This window comes from Micropterus salmoides, unplaced genomic scaffold (genome assembly GCF_014851395.1).
Source record: "Micropterus salmoides isolate LMB-PRFRI ecotype aquatic unplaced genomic scaffold, ASM1485139v1 Ms_hic_scaffold_15, whole genome shotgun sequence".
Taxonomy (NCBI): Eukaryota; Metazoa; Chordata; class Actinopteri; order Centrarchiformes; family Centrarchidae; genus Micropterus; species Micropterus salmoides.
This window is the reverse complement of record NW_024040596.1, coordinates 23,492,123-23,498,128: the sequence shown is the minus strand read 5'-3', so window position 1 is coordinate 23,498,128 and position 6,006 is coordinate 23,492,123. Positions and strand designations below refer to the sequence as shown.

At 37.8% G+C, this 6,006-nt stretch overlaps 1 long non-coding RNA gene across 1 annotated transcript; it reads right to left on the bottom strand.

Annotated features, from left to right (window-relative positions):
- Positions 1-3,326: 3,326 nt before the first annotated feature.
- LOC119904453 lies at positions 3,327-4,490 on the bottom strand. Its single transcript, XR_005444700.1, has 2 exons — positions 3,983-4,490; positions 3,327-3,678 (listed from the first exon to the last, which is right to left on the bottom strand). It is a non-coding gene; the product is annotated as an uncharacterized LOC119904453 (long non-coding RNA).
- Between the last annotated feature and the right edge of the window lie 1,516 nt (positions 4,491-6,006).

The following is a 6,006-nucleotide window of genomic DNA, read 5'->3' as shown; positions in this document are numbered from 1 at the left end:
AACGGTGGAGACCGTATGGAAAAGGTCAAGTGGCGATACACACACCAACATGTGAATGGGGAGCAGTGCCACTGCTGGCTGATAGCATCCACGCCTCATTAAGGCAGTAATTCATGCAAAAGGGGCCCAAACCAAGTACTTAGTACATATGCATGATTATACTTTTCAGAGGGCTGACATCTCTGTATTTAAAATCCTTTTTTATTGATTTCATGTAATATTCTAATTTTGAGATTTTGAATTTAATCATCGAAATTATATCAAATAAAGACTTGAAATATCTCACTTTGCATGTATTGAGTCTATATAATATATTAGTTTCACCTTTTAAGTTGAATTACTGAAATAAATAAACCTGTCAATCTAATGTAAGTCAAACAATTCTATCTGCAATAGTAGAGATACTAAACAAAAAATAGTCTTGGTCAAAAAATGTACCTTCTTACCTCAAAATTAGTTTTTTTTTCTCTATATATTCTAAATGCACCTCTTTCCAGACTTGATAACCACCATGCCTGATCGGGGAGGAAGTAGGTAAATACTGATATGATCACCTAACTCCTATCATCTCTCTATTTGTTGGAGTTGATGTTGTTACAACTCTCCCCATGTTACAACCATACCCCTAACCTCATGTCACAGCCACCTACACACACACAGGCTAAAACATGTCTTGTGCTGGCATAAGTGTGTGGAAGTTATTCAAAAGTGAAGAAGACGCAACGCTGACCACATCTGCAGAGAAACACACAGAAAAGAGACGCGTCCTCACGTTAGAAGACAACGATGGATATTGTAAACATGGACCAGGTAAAGCAACGGTGAACAGCTGTTGGTGATGATGTCATTCATACCACAGTGATCTCTATCGGTAATTAATAACAAGCCTCCTCCGCATGTGGCTCATCTGCTGTGAAAACGGAATCGTGGGTGAAAAGATGCCAAACGCAAGTTATTTTAAATGAAACTGCTGACAAATAAAGTCAGAGCAGACAGAGAGAGACATACAGGTGCAGGTGTGTGCTTGTGTGTCTGATGGGAAAAGCAAGGTGAGCAGATTACTGTAGTTTGATTAAACACAAAAATAAATTTGAGAATTAAGTAGAATTAAAATGGTGTGCGATTTAGTTTCAGCTCCTTCCAGTGAAAATGCTCATGTTATTTTATAATCAATGTTGAATTATGACCAAACAATTGAGACCAGTGAGAATAGCCAACATTTATAAGCACGGACCAGGTAAAGCAACAGTGAACACACCAGTGCAGATATCTTATTTATTTTGTTTTTATTTTTTGATGCACTGGTTTCATTTTGCTTCAGTAAAAAGCCCCCTCCACATGTGGCACACCTGCTGCTGAAAAAATCCAGACAAGTTCTGTGTTTTTCGGTGACTTTCTAAAACGTACTGCTGATTGAGAAAGTCAGCAGAGAACACACCAACAGGTAGAGTGAGAAATGAATAAATGTAAATGTTTGCACAGTGCGGGGAAAATGAAGGGAAAGGGAGCAGATTCAAGTAGTGAGTAAACACAAATGAGGTAGAGAATGAAGTAGAATTAAAATGGTGAAAAAATAAATCAATTAGTAGTAATAGAAAATATTCTCTGCTAACACCTGAGGTAGGGCTGGGCTATAAAACAATAATGATAATCATTGCAATATAATTTTCCTCAATAACAATATAATGTTCAATATATCGTCAATAAATATTTGGTTTAATTCAACTGAATCACGAACAAATTAGCACTTTTTCTATTAAAATATTTTGTTGAGGAAAGTGGGACTGAAAAAAGATTTACTAATCATTTGTTAAAGATTTTATCATAATGGTTTTGAAAGTTCTACCTCAGATTTGTTAAGAGATCCACTGTTTGGCATAGAGTTTTTGTCACATTCTGACCATAAAGACAAGTTTAACCAAATAATTAACCATCTGGTTTCCTCAATTTTCATTCAGGAGCAAAAATCAGCCTTTAAACTTGAAAGAAATAATGATTTGATATATATAGTGATAATTATAGATATTGAATGATTTGATATGTTTTTATCATGATAACTTTTTTGGCCATATCGACCAACCCTAACCTGACGTAGTAGTCAGCCAAGTTGTGTTGGCCCCGACAAACACTGCAGAACATTACTCCTTCCTCGTAACATACCCAGACAAATTTATCTCTCCAGAGGTTCACAAGTTTTCTTTCTCTTTTTGACTCATATGGTACCATTGCAATGTTAGTTCTTCTTGACGCTTTCCCTTGCACTTGGCCGGACTACAGAGCCTTAAGAAACATATCTTTTTGTTCTTCTGAAGTAAAAAGTAATGTTTTAACTGTGAGTGGTTACTACGTGGATCGACTCCTGATTGGTCAAAGCATTCGTGCATTAGTTTCAAATCCGTAATAAAGCAAGTAATGAGTGGCACACAGTATTTTGTTTTTGAACTTGTCCAGTGGGACAAAGAAATTTCTCTTCTGCTTGCCCTAAAAAAATCCACTTGTGCCGGACAAGACTTAATTTTATGCCCTGGAGTGTGTTTGTATTTTACCTTTCAACTGTACATTTATCTTTTGTATTTTAATATGCAGTTAAACCATCAGCAAAACGTTCCCCTAATGTAACCAAATTAAACTTATTGTAACCTCAACATAAAATAACTTACCTTAAACTTAATGACAAATGTTTTACGTTAATCTTAACCATAATAATTAAATAATGTTTAGAACAAAACAACAGACCAAACTGTTAATTGTGAAAATATGGCTTATCTCATATCTTATCTCAGCCGCAAGTATATGTTCTGAGATTTTAAGCTATTATTTCAGCAACATCCAGCGAGTTATGACATTGGGGCTTTTAGTATTAGAAATTAAGAATTATTTTATTTTATTAAAAAATCTATAGATCATCAAGTAACCTACATTTTAAAGATATGTGACCAACCAACTAATAAAAAACAAGAAACCTAAAGACTAAAATGGAGCACTATATCTACCACTGATAAGTTTTGGTTCCCATCACTGAAATAATAAGCTGACCTACGTGCAATTCTTCTAAAAAAAAAACACTGTAGTGCAGTCTTGCAGAGGTGTGAAGCCGAACCCTGGGCTTCCCCGCTGGATGGAGGAATCCCCAGGAACAATGAGTCACACTCGATCACTGGGTAAATGTCAGTTTCAAACAGGATATTCTGTGGAAAACATGAACTACATTTACAGCCACAATGTGGCAGTTAGAACACACATCCTGTGTACTCTGTTCTCTTTTTCTCCCGTAGCAAAAAAATCCCCCCCCCCCCGAAAATGAAAAATCCTGACATTTGAAAAGCTATAACCAAATAACTTGTTTTATAATAATGTAATAATTTGCTGGAAAAAGGTTCTTGTATTTTCGCATTCTGTTACCACAATTTGGAATGGCACAAACGCGAACAATTTCTTCACTATTCACACACTACGCTCCTCCCACCTGCACACTGCTATTTACTTTTTTCCGGCAACAACTGAGTTCCCACGGCACTTCAGCGCGAGACTACAGCTAGCCGTCTAAAACACTATTTAGGTGAATTTAAATCAATCCCATGTCTCCCATATTTCTGGTTATCAAGGTGTTATGGGAGCTCTTTTTACACAGTCATGTTGAGACCTCTTGTGGCAACACAGAGCAACTTGACATCACACCTGCAAAAGATGAGATAGATATATATAAGATGATGATGATAATAATAATTCTTAAAGTTTTACAATGTATCTGAACATCTATAACTTAAACTTACGAAATCAATACTACTGTAAGTTATCAATACTTTAACCATGAACATGCAGGCAGCTAAAAATGTCATCACTGCTAAGAACTGGCAAGAGCCCAGAGAAAACTACAGTAGAGTCCTACATTGTCTTTGCATATGTACCCACCGACTGAACATTAATTTTAGTGACCTCCGACAGGCGTAATTGTTACCGCCGAAATGAATAACAATCTTACTGTCGGTAGTTTTAAATAGGATTCAGTGTCGCCCGCTCTGGCCCCAGGAACTTCACATTTCTTAAAATAGAGCTGCAAATCTTCAGCAACACATCCGCTGGTTTCTCAGCTGGTTTCTCAGCATCATCCTCACAGGATGATGGTTGCATGAATATGTGTGAAGGTGGTGTTGAAGGTGGAAAAAAAGGTCAATACTACAAAGCAATTATCCAAAACCAAACTGAAGGGGAAACCGGGGAGCCAGCCCGCAGGGAGGTCTGACCTGGTGTCAACAGCAGCCTCCTGCAGAATGAAAAGACAGGGTTAAAAATAGTCTAACCTCAAAAGACACTGGGCCCAGGTGCTTCCAGTTACCATAACGAGCTCTTGATCTGCAAGGGAGAGAGAGATAGACCACACCCACTCATGACCCCACAGGGCATCACCCCCCCTTAAAACGGGGGACCCAACAATGGGAACCCCCGAACCCACTATAACCTACTGGACAATAATAAAACAATACATCCCTCTGGCTGCACACTCGGCGGCCAGTGGCAAAAACGATCTAGGAATCAACACTGTAAACCCGCAGGTTGTTCAACTGCTTCCGTTGCTGTGCTGGTTCCAGCCAGGCAAGTCTTTGGCGTGATTCCAGGGCAAACTCTGTGTCCCCAGAGCAATTTACAAAATGCCAGTTATATTCAAACTACACTGTAATTAGATATTTTTGAAAATATTAACATGTGTATGTGTGTGTCAGTTATTATACACTGAACAAAATTATAAACGCAGCACTTGTGTTTTTGCCCCCATACATCATGAGCTGAACTCAAAGATCTAAGACTTTATGTACACAAAAGGCCTATTTCTCTTAAATATTATTCAAATCTTTCAAAATCTGTGTTAGTGAGCACTTCTCCTTTGCCGAGAATCCATCCACCTCACAGGTGTGACATATCAAGATGCTGATCAGACAGCATGGGTATTGCACAGGTGTGCCTTAGGCTGGCCACAATAAAAGGCCACGTGAAAATGTCTAATTATACCTTTCACTCTCCACAGATCCAAGGGCGACTGTGCTTTTGCTGTTAGGGTCCTATCTCTCTAATCTGCTCTAACAGAGGGGGGAAACTGCTTTAAACACTTCTCAAAACCCATTTTTACCAGTTTGCCTTCCCTGCAATAGGGCTGTAATGTAATATAACATTGTTATATATATTGTTATATTGCTATAAAGTTTATGTATGTTTATTTTTGTCTATCTACATCATGTGTAGCACTTTAAAATTTCTTTCTTAGAAGGTGAAAGGAGGTAAAATCTTAACTACACACAGCACATTTAAGGGAAAAACTGAGGTTTAGGGAGTCTATCCCTTTTTCAAATGTTTTCGTCCTAAAAAAAAAGTCTTGAGGGAAACATTGAAAACTGGAAGCGGAGAAAAAAAGGTCAGATTTTACAATCTGAAGATAATAAATTCTCATAGAATCAAATAACATTTTCCTATTGAAGATAACAGTATTGGCCTCATGGTTTAAAGTGCATGGCACAAGGGCCTTAGGGTTTGTCCAGCTCCACTTTTGCTTAAAGAGCGCAAAGTAAGATGCAAGGCACAAAGAGGTTGTATTTAGTCTCTTAATTATGTTTTAGGCGTAACATGAATCAAACCAGTGTCATCTACCACTCCCTTTAATAGCGAGGTGACTCGTGCAGTAACGAGAGTGAGTGTACGAATATAACTGAAGTTACGACGTAATATAAATACTTTCTTTGATCGTGAAGCCTAATGTTACTGTACAGTGCTGTGAAATGAATAAAGTACACTGGAGACTGGAATCTTGGTTAACAGTGACAGATCTATGTGATATGTGCTCGTCTCCTATAAAATGTCTGTACCTTGCTGCGCTGCAGTATGTATGATGAACTGGTCACATCTCTCTCTTCCAGGTAATTTCTTTACTGTATGTTGTATTGATGTATGATTCTTTAAGGCTGCTGTCAGTGCATCCTTGACTGATCTTGTCAAAGTGTCGGGAGATTGAAACAG